At 41.6% G+C, this 22,691-nt stretch overlaps 1 protein-coding gene across 5 annotated transcripts in view; it reads left to right on the top strand.

Moving 5' to 3' along the window:
- The window catches only part of PLCE1 (phospholipase C epsilon 1), a 328,855-nt gene that overhangs the window by 161,052 nt on the left and 145,112 nt on the right, over positions 1-22,691 (top strand). The window lies entirely within an intron of this gene.

Genomic DNA, 22,691 nt, shown 5'->3' with positions numbered 1-22,691 from the left:
GACATATATACACTACCAAATGTAAAATAGATAGCTAGTGGGAAGCAGAGGCATAGCAGAGGGAGATCAGCTCGGTGCTTTATGACCACCTAGAGGGGTGGGATAGGAAGGCTGGGAGGGAGATGCAAAAGGGAGGAGATATGGGAACATATGTATATGTATAGCTGATTCACTTTGTTATAAAGCAGAAACTAACACACCACTGTAAAGCAATTATACTGCAATAAAGATGTTTTAAAAAAAGAAAACAAAAGAAATCACGGCATTGATCCTGAAAGAGGAAGGTTTAGAGAAGGATAAAAAGCAGATGGATAACCCTGGGGGACTTAAGAAATACATTTAAATTGAAATGTAAAGAGAGAAGATTAAGAATAGTATTTAAAGCTGAAACATACAGTTACCAATAGAAAAATAAAACTAAAAAAGTATAACTTGCAGTAATGGGGAGGATGGGCAAAATTCCTCATCTTTCATCGAGGTGATTAAATGTATTCTTCTTGAAAGGGAAGAGAATATATTTTTTTAAATGGGATGAAAATCTTTTTTACAGTTAGGAGATAACTGCCAAAGAACAGACACAGAATCATGCAAAAATGGTTACCTCCAACGGAGGCCTCTTACTTGTCACCTCCTATCCATCCTTACTATTTGAATGTTATTTCCATGTGCACCTACTACACGAGTGATTTTTAAAAAGAGGCATTTGGAGCCTGTGTGAAGACTGATGGATGCAAGCCGCTTGTTTCCAATGGCATTGTTTTCTGCAGCCATAATGAAGACCGTTTGGGGCTCACATTCAAATGAGAAGGGGGACAGAGGCTTTGTTGAAGCAAGCAGAGAGAGTGGCTCAGAATCAAGAAGACAAGTATTATCTGGGGCTCTCTTTGTCCTCTAGGACTCTCAGCCTCTGAGTTGCTTCATGGTTAAAAGAAATTGAACAGGAGCATCATTCTGTCTTTCATTCGAGTCTTGACTTCAACACTGTGTCATCTTCAATAGGTGACTTTGCCTTTCTAGACTTCAGTGTCTGCCACCATAAAGCAGGAATAAGAGCAACAACCTCATAGAGTTGTTCTGAGGATTAAATGAGATAATGTATATGAAGAACTTAGCATAGTATCAGGCATCTAATTTGTGTTCAATAAATATTACAGTGATAATGTGATGCTGAGGGTGATGATGGTGGTAATGATGATTGCCGCCACTCTTTGCCAACCCCGTGAAATGCCAGCCCTCCACTGTTCGTTTTTTTTTTTAATTTTTATTGGCATATAGTTGATTTACAGTATTGTACTAGTTTGAGGTGTACAGCAAAGTGAATCAGTTGTACATATACATATGTGCATTTTTTTTAGATTCTTTTCCCATATAGGCCATCAGAGAATATTGAGTAGAGTTCCCTGTGCTATACAGCAGGTTCTTATTAGTTATCTATTTTATATATAGTAGTGCGTATATGTCAATCCCAATCTCCCAATTTATCCTTCCCCCGTCTCCCGCACCCCCCCCCCGCCACCTTATCCCCTAGTAGCCATAAGTCTCTGCTCTTAGCCAGGTCTCCCTGGCTATGGGCTCAGAGAAGTAGCATCTTACGGGACACTTGAAAGGAGGTATCTAGAAGCTGGAGGCTGCCCCTATGTATGGTTTTCCTTAGGACTCATGCATCAGGCCACTCATTAATTCATTTAACAAATATTTGTTGAGCATCTTCTATGTGCCAAGCACTGTGTTAGGCCCTGAGGATAAAACAGTGAATAAGACAAAGTCACCTGATAGTGGAGGAGATGGACAGGTATACATGCAATTTTAGAACAGTAAATAAATGCTGTAGTTGAGATAAGAACAGGATGTAGGGGCTCAGAGGGAAGTCCCTGTACCATCTTGAGTGAAGTCTGAGGTTTCTAAAACCATTTTAGAGCCTGGAGAAATGTGAACATCTATTTAACCAAGGAAAACAAGCCCTCACCTATATTATGATGCTTCTGTTTTTTCAGCTTCATTCTCTGCTGATATCATCTCTCTTCCCTCCAGAGTAGAAAAGATGCTAAGCATTTATTCCTGGGATTGGGCACCATGTCTACTAAGATTGGTATAAAATTTAGTGTTCAAGTTAGAATTTGTACATTTTTATGAAGATGGATGGATTACTCTTTACAATAAAATTAAATGAGATTTTTTTTCAGTACGTGTATCTAATCCTTTTGAGTGTTTTAAATTGTTTAAAGAACAAAAACCTCATTTAAATGAGCTATGAAAATTCTTGTCCATGGGAACATTTATAGAACATAATGGAAAATGCTTATAATTTGTTTATAATAACATGTGGGTCAGTAGCAAATATTTAAGAGGAAAAAAAAGAGAAGATCTCAGGATAGGCTGAGTCATTATTTAAACTTCTGTCAGAACTGAGTCTTAAAACCAAGAAACTTGGGCTTCCCTGGTGGCGCAGTGGTTGAGAGTCCGCCTGCCGATGCAGGGGACGCGGGTTTGTGCCCCAGTCTGGGAAGATCCCACATGCCGCGGAGCAGCTGGGCCCGTGAGCCATGGCCGCTGAGCCTGCGCATTCGGAGCCTGTTCTCCACAACTGGAGAGCCCACAACAGTGAGAGGCCCGCGTACTGCAAAAAAAACAAAACAAATCAAAAACCCAAGACACTTAACTAGTACAGTTAAAGTAGTAAGAGGGCATTTTAAGAGTGTTTAGTTTTCAATGGACTAAATTCTAACAGAAGATTTTACCATCTTCTGGAAGGTCTAAAATGTTTTGCCAACTGGAAATATGTAATTTGGTATTTTAAGTCTTTTAGCTCTGTATTTCATTATAACAAACTTTTTAGAAAACAATTTCTATAATATTAATCCCATAAATGATTCTATGATGGCCTGAAGAAATGGATGCTTCAACCCCTCTGAGGCTTTACCTGTGAATTTTACAGTCACCAGAAACACCCTTGGTAACAGTTGTGGGTAATTTACCCCAGTTTATACGCAGAACCACATTTTTACATGAATAAGCAGATGTCTAAAATCCATTTCTAGCAGATATTGTTGTGGATGATCTGAGAACATGGAGGGGAACTGAGAGCATAAAAAGTTTCAGAGACTCTGGCAACTCACAAGATCTGAGCTTATGGACTGCCAACTCTAGAACCAAAACCTTTAACTGGGCTTAGTGGGGCAAAGCCAGCATTTGGTCCCAGGTCTGTCTGATTCCCAATCCAAGTTCTTAACCATTAGGAAACCCTCCAATTTTATCTCCCACTCAAATCTCAGCCTGTCCTAAGCGTGTGTGTGTGTGTGTGTGTGTGTGTGTGTGTGTGTGTGTGTGTACATACATATATAAGTACAACATGGAACCCCCAATTTGAACACAGGTCCGTCTGACTACAAAATTGATCACTTCTCTGTGTACCTGCTGCCTCCTTGACCTAGAAACCTCCAAGGACTTCAGGCATTCTTTGATATGGGTACCTATGGGGGTGGGTGGAAGGCTTTTCCCTTCTACCGCTGAGTCAGCAGTCATAGCACAGAATCAACCAAATGGGAGAGGAAGTCTCAGAAAATATTTGTTGAGTGAATGAATGAGTAAATGAATAGCTGCGCACACCTCTAGACTAACACACAGTTACCTGTACTAAATAAAACCATAAAAGCACGTTTGAAGCCATTTGATCTGAACCCGTGAGCATCACGAATATCTAAATTTAACTTACCAGCAATGGCTATTTTTCAAACATCAAATCATTTCAAACAAAAATCATTTGGGCTGGCAGAAAACAGACCATCTGAGAGCCACACAAGGCATATTTGATCTTCATTGGCCTCTGAGCAGGGAAGTCCTGCCCTATCCCACAGTGAGGCAGACAGCCATGGAATGATTTCTCTCTAGTCTGGTTCTGTCACTGCTGTATATGCCTTCATACCCCTGGGCCTGTTGGCAAGTGCTCCTTAGGGCTTTATCTCTGCAAAGTGGACCCACACTCTTGTTGAGAAAATAGAAACGGGGTAAAAAGGAGAGGCTCCAGTCTCTGCATTAGCCCTGCTTTGAAGGGTCTGGGGTCTCTTTCCTGAGCAAAGAGATGAGGGCATCTCCATTCCACAGCCCTCACGCTGAGAGAGGAGCCCCTATTTTCTCTCTATCTTTGGGGAAGGCCCTCTTCTCTGTGGTCATCATACCCCAGCACAGCAAGAACAGGCTGCTAGTGGTTGAAATTCATTTACCTTGCAAATATTATTAAACACCTGCACTGCCAGGTATTAAGAATAGAACAGACATTTTCCCTGCCCACATGGAGCTTAAAGACCAGTAGGGAATCATGTAATTACAAAAATAAATGACAAGCTGTGGCCATGGTACATGCTACCAGGGAAAGGGCCATGACTGTGTGAGACCATCTAAAAGGGGGATTAAACCCAGGCAGAGAAGGCAATGATGTTTCCACTGAGGGCTAAAGGTCCAATAGATATTAACTAAGAGAAGGGGAGCTGGAAGCGTGTTCGAGGTAGAAGTAATCATCGTGCAAAGGCCCCATGGCAGCCGGGAGTATGGCCAGTTTGAGGTTTGAGTGGAGAGTGGAGACCTGGAGGGTTCCTCAGGAAAGTCAGGAGAACTCAGAGTGACAAAGGCTAACAGGTACTGGGTACTCACTGTGGGCCAGGCACTCTGAGAAGTGTTTTTTGTTTGTTTGTTTGTTTGCTTTTAATATTATCTAATTTAAGACTCACATTTTTACATGTGAAGACTCTAAGCCACAGAGAGGCAAAATAAACTACCAGATAGTACAGGCTCTTGTTAAGGGCTCCTGTCTGTATCCCTAGGAGCCATGGAAAACCATCAGAGGGTTTTTTTTTTTTTTTTTTTATGTGATATGCGGGCCTCTCACTGTTGTGGCCTCTCCCGTTGCGAAGCACAGGCTCCAGACGCGCAGGCTCAGCGGCCATGGCTCACGGGCCCAGCCGCTCCGCGGCACGTGGGATCTTCCCGGACCGGGGCACGAACCCGTGTCCCCTGCATCGGCAGGCGGATTCTCAACCACTGCGCCACCAGGGAAGCCCCATCAGAGGGTTTTAAACAGAAGAGACACAATAGGATTTCTCTTTCAATAGGATGATCCTGACAAAAATCAACTAGAGATGCCCCCACTTACACTGCCTCTCTAGCCCTCTTTACCCCCAACTAAAAATGTTTACATTTAAAACCGTCGAGGCTATTGAATCTGAAAATAAATAATATTCTGAAAAAGAGACGCAGCTTGTATGAGCTGTAGTGCTGTGTGGTTGTTCTGAGGAGGTGGGCAAAGGAGGAATAACCTAGTAACCCAGCTTTCTCTACTTTCTGGGAACTGTATTCGAAGAAGCTTAGAAGACAGGCTACGGTGTGGACTAGAAAGGGGGATTGAAGACACTCCCCCCTGCAGGCCCAGGGGGACTGTTAACACTCCCCCACCCCAAGCCAAACTCACTGAGTGCTGAGTCATAGCAGTGTCTTGCTTTGACCAGGAGAGCAAAAACTCCCTTGTGGGCCAAATCCAGGCTATGTGGTTTTTTTCTTTGACAGCTGCAGTATTGTTTTTACATTAGGACATTTTGCATTAAAATGTAGAGTTCTTGGGCTTCCCTGGTGGCGCAGTGGTTGAGAATCCGCCTGCGGATGCAGGGAACGCGGGTTCGTGCCCCGGTCCAGGAGGATCCCACATGCCGCGGAGCGGCTGGGCCCATGAGCCATGGCCGCTGATCCCGTGCGTCCGGAGCCTGTGCTCCGCAACGGGAGAGGCCACAACAGTGAGAGTCCCGCGTACCACAAAATAAATAAATAAATAAAAATAAATAATAAATAAAATAAAATGTAGAGTTCTGGCTTTTCTGACACCTCGGGGCCACCATTCTCCCTTGGCCCCTTGCGCTGGCCCTGATGCATGCACACCCCCAAGCAAGACACACCAGCTTTTGCTCTCCCATATACCTGGCACCGCCACTGGGTTGTCTCCCTCCCAGCTCAAGTCTCATTTCCTCACCCTTCTGAACCTGCAGACAGCTACATTTGTGTGCCCTGGATGGTATGCTAGGGAGGGTTTCAGTTCATGGGTTTAGGAGGCTGGACTGGAAGCAGGAAAGTCTTCTTTGAACCAGCTTCTGCTGGGGGTCTCATTCCAGGCATGAGATAAAGTACAGGGTGGGAAGGAACACAGCACCTGGGAAACAGTGAGGAAGTGATTCTCAGCAATGATCTGTGGGCGGATTCAGGGAGGCGTAAGGCTAATTTGGTAGATGTGGTCACAATTTGGAGAGAACAGGTGAAAATTTGGACCTAAAGCATTAGAAAGCCATCACAGTCTCTTAAGCAGGTTGACTTTTAGGAAGGAGAGACCAACAAAAACATGGTATAGGTCAAGAGCCTGGAGGTAGGACACCCTCGGAAGGAGGGAGAGTAGTAATTACAAACTTGCATGAGTATTCCCGGATCAGGAATGGTGCACTCAAAATAAAGGGCCAGAAGCCAGTGTGAACCCACACAGTTTTCGTTGGCACAGGGCAGTGCTTACCGGAAAAAGATTGGTCATGAAAATTTAGCATCACGGGGAGAAAAATGAAATGTAATAAAAATTACGGTTGGTTAAGAATGGAGGCATTTTTACTATGACACAGCCCCACTTTGAAAACCTCTGCATCCATGCCAAGGGGTGACGCAGTCGGCTCAGCCCATGAGGCTGGGAGCGGGGCCTCCTCGGGCTTCCATAAAGCACAGATCTTGCCCAAATGTGGAAAACCTTTAGGGACATGAAAACCATGAGGGATCCATAGCCCTGATTTGAACCAAGCAGAATAAACAAACCCCTGCCCAAACTGGAACTCACTGGATGCCTTTCAGGGTTCTCCAAGGGGAAAGGCTGGAGGCCTCAAGGGTCTTCAAGTGGGTTTAATGTCTTGTTTCACTGATTGACTCCAGTCTGATATAACTGCGTGCTCTTCGGTCTTTGTCCTTTTTTGTAGCGTCTCTCAACACCTCAGTTGCAAACCCAGAAATGGATTGTGTTCTGAACCTAAAACATATACAGTACCTTTTTTTTTTTTCTGCTAATGGGATGTGAAAGCCCAAGTTAGACCATCTGGAAGTGTGTTTCATGTTCAGGAACTGGGTTGGAAAAGTTCCAGAGAGCATTCACATTTTCCATAGACAGGGTTTTGGTAAGTTCCCAACCTCTTAAGCTCTTACCCTGTCTCTAGCCCACCTCTAGGAAATATAATGTAATATAACACACTATGAAAACATTTGCTGAGTGCTGGCCATGGCTTTGTTCTAGCCAGGGATGAAAACAATGAAAAAAGGCAGTGTCCTTCATCTCTAGGAGTCATTGATTTAGTTGACAGAAAGACTGACGTTCGAATATGTGGTTACACTGTACTGTGACACATATGAGGCAAAAATTAGTGATTAAGAGTGTGCACTTTGGTGACAGACAGACCTAAATCTCAGATCTACAACAGACAAGCTGTGTGACCTGGGGCAGATTACTTAACCTTTCTGTGAACTTAACCTTTCTAAGTTTTATCATCCTGCCTGTAAAATGGGGACAATGCGGATACTCGCCTCAGAAAATTATAACAGGATAAAATCAATGAAACTAATGAATATAAAGTGATTAGCATACTGTCCAAAACAAATAAACAGAAAAAGGTGGAGATGGAGCAAATAAGACATTCCAGAAATAGCAAGAACAGAGGCTTAGATCAGGATGATTCTCCAGAGGGAATATCAAGGGGTCAGGTTTGGCAGGAGGGAGGGAGCATGGAGGGGACTGTGGGAAATGGAGCTGGGGAGGGTGCCCTCGTCTGGAGGCCATCTGGAGCTGCAGGTGGCCCCTGGGTCAAGGCAGACCTCAGGAGGACGGGGGTCCAGACAGAGCTATTCCTGGCTCTTGCCCTCAGAGCTCATTTCTCCCATCCACCCCATCCCTTCCCACGATTCCAGGCTGCATCAACCACCGACAGCACCTCACCTGCCTCGAAGGTCTCTCATCTTCCCGGTTAGCTCAGGTGGATCATACACAGGTAAATTCCTTTTTCTCCTTCTCTGCCTCAGCTGTGAGAAAACTGGAATTTTAAAATGCAAACTCTTCCTTTAAAAAAAACAGAAAGAAAGAAAGGATAGAAGGAAATGAGGGAGGAAAAAGAGATAGAAGAAGGGAAAGGGGGGGAAATGGATAGGGGATGGGGTGGACATACAGATGTACAGTAACAGACAAGTTCAGCAAAGCACAGTCTACCTCATATATCAAAAGTGAGTCACAAAGATCAGCCTTGCCAATGGATTCCATTTGAAGGACTTCCTGTTCTTCTCTTCCTTGCTTCTGTCTGAATGTCTGGACTTGGAGAGATTACACTAGCTATCTGAGGAAGAGTCGGCTTGCTGACATGGATGCCACATCCCTTCCAGAACCTTCTCATCTCTCCAAAGTGGGGGGAGGGGGGAGCCCAGGTCTTAGATTCCTTTGGCCTTAGGCTGTGTCACATTCCTCTGTGTTTATCAATCTCTCCATCTGTTCATTCAGTGACAGTTACTAAACTCTCCTCTCTGCAGGCGCCCTGCCGGGAGGGAGTTGGAGATAGAAACATAAGCTATAGGAGGTCCAAACAACAGTACTACAGACTCTGAAAACAGCAGCAAGAAAGGACCAGGGCTACCCAGAGCACCTTTGTATTACGTATATCATACCCAAAGGTGACTTCTTAGTGTTTAACTTGGACATAAATTCTGGTGGTATTGTTTTTTTAAAAAAGATTATTCTTGTACCTTTATTATTTTGGACCTAAAAGCAAAAAGCCTGCATTGTTTTAAAAATATTGTTATTAAGACTAACTTTTTCTACTGCTCAATTTAGTACAAATTAATGAGAAACCATGTATTTATGAAGTGAGCTATGGTGGAATAACATAATTGTAATTTCGGCTCCTATGTTGAAAATGAATTTTTGATTATTTGATTATTCAGTCTCTCTGAACCTTAGTTTTCTGTATCCACAAAGTGGAAATAATAGGCTTATCCTATAAATCAAAGCAATGTAGGGGCATTCAATTTGCTGACTCTAAGCCATTTATAAAACTGTAAGCTGCTGTTGTTACTGCTGCAAATAATTGTGATGATAAGTAATGACTATGATTGTGATCCTGGGTGTGGGTTTGTGAAGCCAGTGGGCTTATTTTCTGCTATATCTGGATGCTTCTTTGCCTGTGGCCACCCTACTTACAATGAAACTCCATCAAAGCAGTGCTTCTCAAATAGTAATGTGCATGTGAATCTCCTAGAGACTTTCCTGAAATGCAGATTTGGATTTACTAGGTCTGGGGCAGGGACTGAGATTCTGAGTTTCTAGGACATTCCCAAATGATGCAGTTGCTGATGGCCAAGACCCTCATGTTGAGTAGCAAGACTCTAGATTACCTTTGGAAGCCTCCTCAAGGGACCTTTCTGTATCTCATGGCTTCTGTGTCACGCGCCTGTGCCTAAGGAGAACTAACTCATCCTCTGAGGGCCAAAAGCTTCCATGCCAGGCCTACACCTGGTCTTGGAGCAGGAAGCCCACCCGCTGCACACAGAACAAGAGCCCCATCCTGCAGCATCACCCTTTGGTTGCTGCCACACACAGGAGTCAGGCTTTTTAAAAAATGTTCTGTTTGTTTGTTCCACTTCCCCTTAAGCTCTAATATTTGGCTCAGAAGGCATCTTCAAAGCTTGGTGTGGTCAGTTCACTAGCCTATTTGAGTCCGTCTTTGAACCCTGGGGCACTGGTCTGAGCCAATCAAGTCCCCAGAAAATGGATTTCTAAACCCAAAGGCACTTGCCCTATTTCTAAGAGCTACATGCAACTCAACCAGTGCGAGTAATAGAAACAATAATAACTATCATTTATTGAATCAGGAGCTACATGCCATAAACTGTTCTAAGTGCTTTAGCAACACCAACCCTCTTGCAATTGAAAATGTGGTCCCAGAACCAGAAGAAATCTCAGACCCCACCTAGACCTTTTGAATCAGAATCTGCATTATTTTAACAACAAAATTCCTAGGTAAAAATCCTGGGTTCAATGCTAGCTATGCCACTCACTAATTGTGCAAACACTCTTTTCTCCCTTGCTTTCTGTCCTCAATCCCTTGGTCTCATTCAGTTTCAAGGTCACCTTGAAAAGATCCCAGGTCTTTCCCATTGACAAAGATGTTTGAGAGTTCTCTTTGTTGCCCAGGATTGGTGGTCAACAACTGTAAGACTCACTCAGAGTGGCCAGAGAGGATTCTTCCTTCAGAGAGAGCAAGGGTCCAGTTGGGTCCCTTCAGGTGAAGAGCTTACAGAGTAATTAGATATGATCCATCAGTTGTTAAAAAATAGAATCTCTGGGCTTCCCTGGTGGCGCAGTGGTTGAGAATCCGCCTGCCGATGCAGGGGACACGGGTTCGTGCCCCGGTCTGGGAAGATCCCACGTGCCGCGGAGCGGCTGGGCCCGTGAGCCATGGCCACTGAGCCTGTGCGTCTGGAGCCTGTGCTCTGCAACGGGAAAGGCCACAACAGTGAGAGGCCCGCATACCACACACACACACACACACACAAAAATAGAATCTCTTTGTATTATTTATATTTATATCTGTAACTGTAGACAAAAAGGAAGTCACCCTGAAAGAAAGACCAGTAAGTAATTGGGCCTTCAACAGAACGAAAAGCCACATGTCTTAGGTGTATTAATGACCTTTTCTCTCCCTTTGCCAACTCTCATGTGCTTATAAACAAGTAAATATTAACACATTCCTTGGGCATATGACAACCTCCCCAGAGTTCATGTGGAAACATGTAGGTCTTCTATTAATGGCCCAGCCACTATACTAAGTGTTTTGTGTACACATCTTGTAATTCCCAAAGCAACCTGGTGAGGTAGGCTCATGGTCCCCATTTCAAAGATAAGAAAACTGAGACTTAGGGGCCATAAATTGGTACCCCTACAAATTCCAGTTGCTTAAGAAGAGCTTGAGAAGGGGGAAGATAGCTGGTGGCTTTACCCTCTGTTGTCCTGAGCTATTCCCTTCTGGCCCCCAGCTTGCCTGTCCCCATCCACAAACCAAGGCCCTGTGGTTAGGCTAAGTAGGTGTCTCTGTTTTTGTTTGTTTGTTTGTTTCGGTACGCGGGCCTCTCACTGTTGTGGCCTCTCCCTTTGCGGAGCACAGGCTCCGGATGCGCAGGCCCAGAGGCCATGGCTCACGGGCCCAGCCGCTCCGCGGCATGTGAGATCTTCCCGGACCGGGGCATGAACCCACGTCCCCTGAATTGGCAGGCGGACTCTCAACCACTGTGCCACCAGGGAAGCCCTACGTGTCTCTGTTTTAAAAGGCATTTTGAGGACTTCATAGTGATCCCACCCCCTTCCAACTTCAGAGGTTTGCCAGAGTATTTGTCCCAACCACGTATGATATTTCACTTCTAAGGAGTTTAAGAAAATTGATTTTCCCCATCTTCTTGTTTCTTTACTGGTGTTTTGTACTCTTCCAGCTGGGAGTTCACAGGAAGCTGAGCAGATGGCCTGCTCCACTCTGAGAGATTAATTACAGGGTTAAGCAACTAGAGAGTGGCTGAGTGGGATTTGGACTTGGTTCTGTCCCACTTCAGAGCCCGGGCACCTGAGCGCTCTCCTGCATTGCATGTGAAGCCTAGGGCTCCCCCTTCACCACATCCTTACCACATGCCTCTGGTGGGAGGCATGAGAATGAAGGTGCCCAATGCCCCCAGGCATGCAGCCCTAGTTTGCACAGTCAGAGCTGGCAGCACTCAGGCTCAGGGTCATGGATACAGAGGCTGGGCAGTCTGAACTGTCTATGTCCAGGTATGGGCACCAGTACCTCCTTCGTCTCTGCTGCTCTGACAGAGGATGACAGTTGTTATTCCAGGTCCTATGACTGTTTTATACCGAATCAGAGAGGCACTGACTTCAGGAAGGAGTTATGAGGTCTCTCCCAGACATGATGAAACCTGTGTGTGTTTTCTTTCCACGTTTTATTGGGCTGGTGCCACCCTTCTTTCACCTCTCACTGCCATCATGGACGTCACTTCTCAGAGCCAAATGTCCTTACTTATCCTCTAGGCTTTGACCTAAGAAGGCTTTTGTGAGGATTCCTCTCAGTATCTCACAGTAGAGGATAGTCAAGAGGCTGATGCAGATATCCATGCAGGTGGGAATTGAGAGAAAGCAGTGAAAATGGGATGGAAGGGACTAATTTTGGAAATAACTGGTGGATGAATGGGTGCAAAATCAGCCCAGGACATAGAGGAATAACAAATGCCTCCAAGATTTTGGATCTGGGGAAGTAAAGGTGGTGCCCTAAAAAGAAAGGGCAAAGTTAGATCCAATTTGCATAGCTTGACTCTGAGGTGCTGGGATGTTCACATAGACACTCCCAATAGAAGCATCAGGATTGGAGCTGAGTGAGAGGTCAGAACTGGAATTACACATTTGCAAATTCATCTGCTTAGCTGTGATGGCTGCCACTTGAGATGAGCTTTTCTAGGAAAGAGAGGTGAGAGAACTGAGACTGTAGAGTTCAGGCTCAGGAGCTGCAAGGAGACTCAGAAGCCAGTGCCGTTGCTGGAGAGGTAAGAGGAGAGCCAAGATCATGTAGTGTCCTGAGCCTGGACTCAGGGGAGGTCCATGGTGTGGGGCTTAGACTTGTAGATTACCAGGCTCCCTCTACATGACAATTGCATGGTGATTTTAATGCACCAAATCATAATGTATGTCCTCAAATCAATCATTAGCCACTTTGGCATAGCTTTTTTTTTTTCCTGTTAAAGGTGGCTTTGACTTTGTCAGCAAGGATCTTCTGCTTAAATCATCAAACATAGTCAAAAAGCCATTAACTGCATATTTAAATACAAAGCAGTTCCTGTACAGCCTTGTCCACTACTAGATTAGATACATCCCGTAGGTTGAATTCATATGGTTAAGTACCTACTGAGTACTTGACTTGACATAGCATTTGGTCAACAAGTGGGACACAGTGAATCCTAATGCCTTCCAGGTTTTGGTCCCATTTTAGTTGAAAAGGGGAAATGAGTTTGGGATTTGTGCATAAATTTAACTCTGGTACCTAGCGTACAAGAAATGGTGAAGAGAATGGACTTTGCAGTCAAATGAGTCTAAGTCAGAATCCTGGCATCACTACTTAACTACCTGTGAATATTTAGGCAAGTTACTTAACCTCTCTGAGTTTCTTCAGCTGTAAAATGGAATACTTAATCATAGTCAGGCCAGAGTCACTGATAGGACTACTAAAGGAGATACTTAATAAAATGTTTGCAAGTAATGCTGTCAGTACCATTAGTATTACCTTTTATGGGAAAAAAAAAATTCCAGGTCGGTATGTGTTTTTCTTATTAAGTGACTTTGACCTACCCAAAGTCTGGTACAGGTCAGTTCTGCAATAATATGTTCTAAATCAGAAATAACACGCACAAGTTTTCTTTTAAGTCATAGAGCTATTTTAATTGATGCTCATATCGTCACAGCTGGAAAATGTGATTATAATAACAAACAATAAAGAGTGCATTTTCAACATGAATTTTAAAAATATATATTTCCTTTCTTTAAAACAAACATAATTTTTAAAAATATCAGAGTGTTTGTGATTTGGAGTCATGGTTACAGCCATGTCGCAGTTTGCCATCTGTTCTTGTCCAATGTACATGTCCAAGTTAGGGTCAGAACTGCAGATAGACAATAAATGTCTACTGGACTCATACAAAGCTCTTCTCAGTTAGACTGTGCTTATACACACAATATATTAATATAAAATGAATGTACAGTTAAGCATATGAAAATCAAAGTAGTGCACTATATTAAGAGAATAATGGATAACAACCACATGATTGTCTCAATAGATGCAGAAAAATCGTTTGACAAAACCCAATACCCTTTTATAGTAAAAACACTCAACAAAATAGGAACAGAAGGGAACTTCCCTAACCTGATAAAGCGCATCTATGAAAAACCCACAGCTAACATAATGCATAATAGTGGAAGACAGAGTTTTTCACCTAAGATCAGGAACCAGACAAAGATATCCATTCTCACTACTTCTATTCAACATTTTATTGGAGGTTCTAGCCAGGGCAATTAGGCAAGAAAATGAAATAAAAGCATCCAAACTGGAAACAAAGAAGTAAAACTATCTCTATTATCAGATAACATGATATCGTATATAGAAAAACCTAAGGAATCCACTAAAATACTATTAGAACTAATAAATGAGTTCAGCAATTTGCAAGATACAAGCACAGCCATATTTTTGTACACTAGCCATGAATGAACAATCTGACAGTGAAGTTAACAAAAACTATTTCATTTACAACAGCATCAAAAATAATAAAATGCTTAAAAATAAATTTAACAAAAGAAATTCAAGACTTGTGCACTAAAAACTACAAAGCATTGTTGAAAGAATTGTAAAAGACCTCAATAAATGGAAAGATCTCCTGTGGTCATGGATTTAACACTTAATATTGTTAAGATGGCAATACTCCCCAAAGTGATCTACTGATTCAGTACAATCCCTATCAAAATTCCAGCTGCCTTTTTTTGCAGGAATTAATAAGCTGATTGTAAAATTCACATGGACTTTCAGGGACCCAAAATAACCAAAATATTTTTTTTAATAAAAAGTTAAGAGGTTGGAAGACTCAAATGTCCAATTTCTAAACTTACTACAAAGCTACAGTAATCAAAACAGTGTGGTACTGGCATAAGGACAGACATATAGACCAAAGGAATAGAATAGATATCCCTTGCATGTATGGTCAAATAATTTTCAACAAAGGTATCAAGACCATTCAGTGGGGCAGTTTTTCAAAAAATAGTGCTAGAAAAATTGGCTGTCCACATGCAAAAAATGCATTTGGACACTTGCCTAACACTATATACAAAAATTAACTCAAAATGAATCAAAGACCTAAAAATATGAAACATAGGGGGAAAGCATCATGACATTGTATTTGGCAATGATTTTGGATATGACACCAAAGGCACAGTCAACAAAAGAAAAATGGGCAAATTGGACCTCATCAAAATTAAACATTTTGTGATATTCAATATCTTATAATAACCTATAATGGAAAATAATATAAAAATATATATATATATATATAACTGAATCACATTGCTGTACACCTGAAACTAACACAATATTATAAATCAACTATACTTCAATTAAAAAAAAACTTTTGGACTTCCCTTGTGGCGCAGCGGTTAAGAATCTGCCTGCCAATGCAGGGGACATGGGTTCGAGCCCTGGTCCAGGAAGATCCCACATGCCGCAGAGCAACTAATCCCGCAAGCCACAACTACTGAAGCCCGCATGCCTAGAGCCTGTGCTCTGCAACAAGGAAGCCACCACAATGAGAAGCCCTCACATGGCAACGAAGAGTAGCCCTTGCTCACTTCAACTAGAGAAAGCCCACGCACAGCAATGAAGACCCAACACAGCCAAAAATAAATAAACTGATAAATTAATTTAAAAAAACACTTTGTGTATCAAAGAACACTATCAATAAAGTAAAAAGGCAACCCACAGGATGGGGTAAAATATTTGCAAATCATATATATAATAAGAGATTAATATCCAGAATAGATTAAAAAACTCAACAACAACAAAACAACACAATTCAAAGATGGGCAAAGGACTTAAATAGATGTTTCTCAAAAGAAGATATACAGGGACTTCCCTGGTGGTGCAGTGGGTAAGACTCCACGCTCCCAATGTAGAGGGCCCGGGTTCGATCCCTGCTCAGGGAACTAGATCCCACATGCATGCCGCAACTAAGGAGCCCACGTGCTGCAACTAAGGAGCCGGTGAGCCTCAGCTAAGACCCAGTGCAACCAAATAAATAAATAAATATTAAGGAAAAAAAAGAAAATATACAGATGGCCAATAAGTACATGAAAAGATGCTCAACATCATTAGTCATTAGGGATGTGCAAATCAAAACCGTAAGATACCACTTCATACTCACTAGGATGGCTATAATTTAAAAAAAAAAAATTAAGGAAAACAAATGTTGACCTGGATGTGGAGAAATTGCCTGGGGAATGTAAACTGGTGAAGTCCCTGTGGAAAACAGGTTGGGCATTCCTCAAAAACTGCTAAACATAGAGTTTTCATGTGATCCAGCAATTCCATTCCTGGGTATTTACCCACACAAAAGATTTTACACGAATGTTCGTTACAGCATTATTCATGATCGTCAAAAAGTGGAAACAATGCAAATGTTCATCAACTGATGAATGGATAGATGATATTTGGTATATACATAAAATGGAATCTTATTTAGCCATAATAAGAAATGAAGTACTGATTCATGCTGTAACACTGACTAAACTTGAAAAGATTATAAGTTAAAGAAGCCATACACAAAAGGTCACATGTTGTATAATTCAGTTATAGGAAATGAACAAAACAGGCAAATCCGTAGAGACAGAAAATAGTGGTTGTTGGGGGCTGATGTGAGTTAGGCCATGGGGAATGACTGCTAATGTGCAGCGGTGATAAAGATGTTCTAAAACTGACTATGATGACAGTTGTTCAACTCCGTGAACGTACTGAAAAACCACTGAATTGTACACTTTCAAAAATGAATTTTATGGTATGTGAATTATATCTCAATAAAAAAAAGAATGGACAGACATAGCTCAGCAATATTTTAGCGTGAAAGGATTTAACTCTTGAGACTAGTCTGACGTCTCGATGAAGTTTGCTGATAATGCCAGGCTAGAAGGGATACGAATGTTCTCTTCATAGAATGAAGAGCTGCAGAGCTAAGAACAGCAAATGTGGGGTGGGTAGGGGATGGCTTTTTTTAAATTGGGGAATCCATTACTACAATGTATGGGAAGATGTGATGGATATTTCTTTTCATATGAATAAATGAGGGTTTTTTGAAAGTGTTTGATTATTGGCGGGCACCACACCAGAGGGTACAAGTTGCAGGTTATAAAAACAAAGCAAAAGTTTCCATAGCCTGAAATGGTTTGATATATGACTAAGTCTCTCCATCTGGCTTCTAAGATCAAAGGCCCCAGAATTCCTTCTTCCTCTTTGAAGTGATGTATTCATGATGATAAAAAAAAACCAGCTAACTACTGAGAGCTGAATATGCACTAAACATTTTACATGCATTTTCTCATTTTAATTTCCATATCATCATGGTGACATGGTTGTAGAGAACTTACCCGAGGTCATGCCACAAGTCAGTGCCTGAGCTGGGCTGCAGCCCCACACCTGTGTGACTCCCAGGACCTCACTCATAACCACTGGATTATACTCTCTGTTTCCCTGTTTCCTCTTTCTGGGGGAGATTCCCCCCAAGAGTTTACAGCACTGGAGGTTCTAACCATATCAAGTAGGGAAGACAGTGGAGTAGAGAGGACTGGGGGGAATACTCTGGACTGGGAGTTGGGGGCCAACTTTGCCAATAATCAGCTCCATGACCTTGGGCAAGAAGCTTGACCTCTCAGAGGCATAGTTTCCAGATTTGTAAAGTGTAGAAAATTTGTCCCAACTCTCCCTGAATGTAGTCCTTCCAGCTCAAGCATTTGGTCCAAGTCCTGCCTCATTTACCTGCCACTGGGAAAACACCTGATTGTCAGTTGTATAGAAACACTGAGAGGAACAAATCCTTCAAGTCAGTGTAGGGTGATGATTTGGGGAGCCTGGACTTTGGTGTTAGACTGATGTGGCACTGCTTCCATCGCTAATCTCAGGGTGATATTGAGCAAGTTCTGTAACCTCTGTCCCCATCAGCTAAAATGGGTATAATAGCATAGGGTGCTATGGCATAAAGTGCTGTGAGGACCGAGTGAGACCTCTTTAGGGAGCTTAGTGCAGTTCTTAGCATACAGTAAGTAGTGGTTATTATATATTTAATAATATTATAATTTATTTCGTGTTATTATTATTATTGATGGTTATAATTATAAAATAGAGACACAGAATATCCCTTAAGGGTAATTAGCATATGTTTAAGTAGCTCAACCAGATCAGACTCTGGAGTTCAGGTGGCCTGCTTGGGCTCTGTTCTAGAACTAGCCACATCTACTGGGTTGGCCATCAGGAATATGCTGCTGGGTACAAGGGCATTAGATTGTCACTGACACTCCAGAGTTTCCCTCCTGTTAACTTGGAGTCAGTAATGCCAGTTTCCTCTTAAGCTCGGCATCTTATTATAGCTTACCATGTGAATTTTGGCTCAATTAATTTTGTTTACCCAAAATAATCAGAAATAGATTGGTGATCAATGAGAGAGACTGCTAAAACATTTGGTTAATGTGCCGTGAAAAGAAAAGAAATTACTGCTCCCTGGAAATTTTCCACTGTGGGCAGGGAATTTTTCTCTCTTTCAATGTTATTGGAAACATAATAAGCACATATAATGATATATTTACAAATTCTATCACAGTTTTATTTCTAACAATAAAAAATAGTTAAACATAACATTGACTACTAAAGAGCCATTAAGATCCAATATTAGAAAACTAGTGTTAGAGTTGGGGAAATGTGCACTATGGAGGAAGTTGGGTTTTTGTTTTTGTTTTGTTTTGTTTTTGCGGTACGCGGGCCTCTCACTGTTGTGGCCTTTCTCGTTGCGGAGCACAGGCTCCGGACGCGCAGGCTCAGTAGCCATGGCTCACGGTCCCAGCCGCTCTGCGGCACGTGGGATCTTCCTGGACCGAGGCACGAACCCATGTCCTCTGCATGAGCAGGCGGACTCTCAACCACTGCACCACCAGGGAAGCCCTTGTTTTTGTTTTAAGTTTAGAAAAAAAAGTATGTGTTCTGATCCTAATTTTGTAAATGTTATGTATATATATAGAAAAAATGTGAAATGCTACAACAAAAATATTAGCAGAGATTATCTGTGGGTGTAGGATTATTGATTATTTTAATTTTCTTCTTTATATGTCTCTAAATTTTTTATACTTTCACAGTGAGCTCATATTTCTTTGGAAATCAGGGTGCAGAGTTACTTTTTATTAATAAGAATTCTGTCAGATTTTTTTCTTCTAAGAGGCTCTTCAGTCCCATAAAGAGTTTTATCTCAATATGGCTTAATTCTCAATCTAGGCATATTGTTTTTTTCTTTTTTTTTAAAGTACGACTTAGAAATAATATGCTTCATTGATTTTGTGAACTTGTAAAATCATGCAGTTTTGAGGACAAACTAGACACATTTGTTGCAAGATTGATTGTTACTCTGAAAACCAATAACAGATAATGAGAAAGAATCACCAGTTAACTAACCTTTCTCTGAACCCATTACTTCCCTGTTGAAAGCAATTTTCAACTCTGCCTGAGATTGTGTCTTTAAGCCAACTCTGAATCGTTCATAAAATGAAATCAACATCCTTCCTCTCCTGTCTTATCTTATATAATTGGAATTGTATCACTCAAAGGCTACTAAATGTGGAGTTGATGAATCCAGTGCTTAAGTTAAAAAAATAAAAGGACTGTCTACAAAATGAATTCAAGTAAAAGAAAAATGTATAGAGTAGATATAATAAAAGTTTTTCCTACTTTCTTCCCTAATTGTAATTTGAAGAAACATTTCAAAGCCAGTATTGCAATATTTGGAAAAGATCTGAGCAGCTCAAATGCCAAACCAGTTTGTGCCCATGAGAAGATTAGAATTTGTTCTCTGGATGAATTTTTCAGATACCATTTTGATATATTTTTTAATACTGTCAAACCTACATTAGAAAAAAGTTTATGAAACAGAACTGTGCAATATATAAACACTTTCATTAGTTTGGTGTGTACTAGACAGATATACAAACATATACCTACATTTATAAAATTCTTTTTCCTCCAATAGGTTCATATTCCATTGTTCTTAACTTGCTTTTTTTTTCACTTAAATTTTCAATTTTAGTACCTATGAATTTACCTCACTTTGTCTGTATTTTTGCAAGAATTTCTGTCAGATAAAATCCCAGAAGTGAAATTGCTAAGACAAAGGGTATGCATATTAAAGTTTTTGTTTTGCCTTCCAAGAAAGTCTGTGCCCATCACACCACCACTCACAGAGAATGAGAATGAAAAATAGCATTTCAGAAGCAGAACTATGTGGCAGGTTCTCCCAAAGGTTTTACCTTTGTAAATATATACATACATACATACTAAGCTACCATCAAAATATAATGCAAGTACTATGTTCTATTTTTCATTAAAGTCGAATTCCTGTAAGGTATAATCCTGCCTAACTTTTCAACCACCTCTCTCCCTACCCAGAAAAGACTCTGTGTGTGTGTGTGTGTGTGTGTGTGTATGTGTGTGTGTGTAACAGAGAAAAACAGAGAAACAGACTCAGCAGGAAATCAGGGGAATCCTTCTCTCCTGCAGAAGATCTCTCAAAATGTTGACCATAGTAGATGGTAGACTTTTGGAGTCAGAGCTGAATTTTAGTTCCAGCCCCATCTCTTAGTAGCAATGAGTCTTTAGACAAATTGCTTAACATTTCTGACCCTCAATTTGTCATTTTTAGAATGGGGGTAATCACGCTTGCCTGACAGTGTTCTTTGTAAAAATTAAAATGTGTTACTTCATGCAAAGGGCTAATAAATGGTGAGGCACAAGAGCTAGGTGAGTAGCTCTTGTTGAGATGCCAGAAAAGGATTAGGGTGACCAAGCCAAGAGCATCCTGCATGGTAAAGCTTTGAAGACTTTTGCAGAAAGACTTGAGGAAATAACATTCTAGTTAAAATATGCTATGTGATACTACACCTTTCCAACCTCCATCCAATATCTTCCCCTCCCCCACCCATATTATAGTAGTGTTTATCAGTCTATTCTCCTAGGATGTTCAATATCAACAAGGATCTTTTCTTATTCACTGAATCCCAACATCAGTGTAGTCTGAAACAAAACCTGGCACATAGTAGGCACTCAATGAGTGAATGAAGGAATTTCTGCTTAACCTTTCTTAACCCCATTGAGATGTATTGGCAGCTAATAAGGCTGGCCCCTGGACACAGAGCACATCCATGGTGATTCAGGCTCAGCTTGGTGTAATGCCGAGTACTGGGCAAGGAGCCAGAATCTTCCGATTCTCTCTCAGCTTTTACCAGTTCCAGGGCTGACCACTCACAAGCTGGGTTCTTCAGCAAATCTCGTAGCAATTTAACTCAAGCTTTATGAAAAATACGGTTAGCCATGCCAACCTATCATGGCTCCCTCACATTATGTAAGAGATTTTGTGAGATTACTTGGTAAACTCTAGACTTGCATATGAGACACAGCAATAAAGACCTTTTGATAGGGACCAAAAGGCAAAAAGAGAAATCCATGGGAAGTGGCAGGTTTTGCTGAGCTCTAGGCCAAGCCCAAGGCTCTTCTGTGGGCTTGCACCTAAACTAAAGTTTCTGAACAAGTGCTAACCCTGAGGGAGGGAGCAGAATTCTAGGGGTGGGAGTTATCAGAGCCACAATACCCAGGGCATTGGGTGAAGAGTTATCAAGGAAAAGTACTTATCCAGTTTAGAGGCTTTTCTGGATATTTCTGGGTTGCACAATTTGTGGACAGCCCCTGGGAATGGCAGTTTATAGGCAAGATGAGGGCTTTCTGATCACTAGAAAGGAAGGAAGGAACCAAGGATTAAGTGGATGTCTCTCATAGCAGCATCCCTCAAGGGAAGACTTGACCCAGACTCCCCTCCTTCAAGGTGAGGTGATTGCCTAGATCCAGCGGGAGACCCCAAAGTTTAGGCTGTACATTTCTTCACGTATATGTTTGGATCCTTCTACCACCCCCATTGTTCCTTCATGAGCCACACCTGTTCTCTAGTGCCTTCTGAAAAATAAAGCTTCCTTCATTTTCTACGGTGATGCTCCATCTCTCTTAATACATGCTACAGCCATCGGCAATGACTTGCAGTTACCTAAATAAGCCATGGTCTCGCTCACCCTTAGACCTTTACATAGAACTTTACATATTGCCTTTAGCAATATGGCAGACTAAGGTTCTTTGGTTTTTTTATTTTTTTATTTTTTGGTTTCATCTCCTGGTTTATTAACTAGCCACAGGCCACATCAGTGACATAGGTAGTCTCATTCCTCTAATATTAGTTTTAAAAGTACGATTATAACCCAGCTATGTACACCAACATATTCCTTTCCAGAGGATTCTGTGTTTTCAGGGTTACTGAGGTGTAACATAACCAGAAGCTATGAGTCCATATTGATTTCTAGATCAGAAAATGCTTTATCCCTCCAGGTCACTTTAACATCACTATCAATACACATATGGTAAAAGCTACTTGCTTTTGTAAAAAGTTTAGTCATCCCAATGTCAATCTCCTGGTGTTTGGTACTGCTTGTAGAAAACGTTACCACTTGGGGGAAGCTGGGGGAAGGGTACACAGGATGTCTCTTATTTTTCCAGTTTCCTCTGAAACTACAATTTAAAAATCAATTAAAAAAATTTTACTCATGGAATAGAGGATAAACATTTCAGTTCAAATTTTAAAAGGAAAATCTGAAAATTCTTAGGAGAGCTTGGGAGTCACCTAACAACTGTGATACCTCAGGCAGGGGAGGGGTGAAGCCCAGTGAACAAAGGCTTATTTCCTTCTAAAGCTCCTTACTAACTCTGGCAGTGCTAAATATGACATGGCAT

The sequence above is a fragment of the Kogia breviceps genome, chromosome 2 (assembly GCF_026419965.1).
Source record: "Kogia breviceps isolate mKogBre1 chromosome 2, mKogBre1 haplotype 1, whole genome shotgun sequence".
NCBI lineage: Eukaryota > Metazoa > Chordata > Mammalia > Artiodactyla > Physeteridae > Kogia > Kogia breviceps.
Note: the sequence above shows the minus strand (reverse complement) of the source record. Positions and strands in the feature narration are given on the sequence as shown.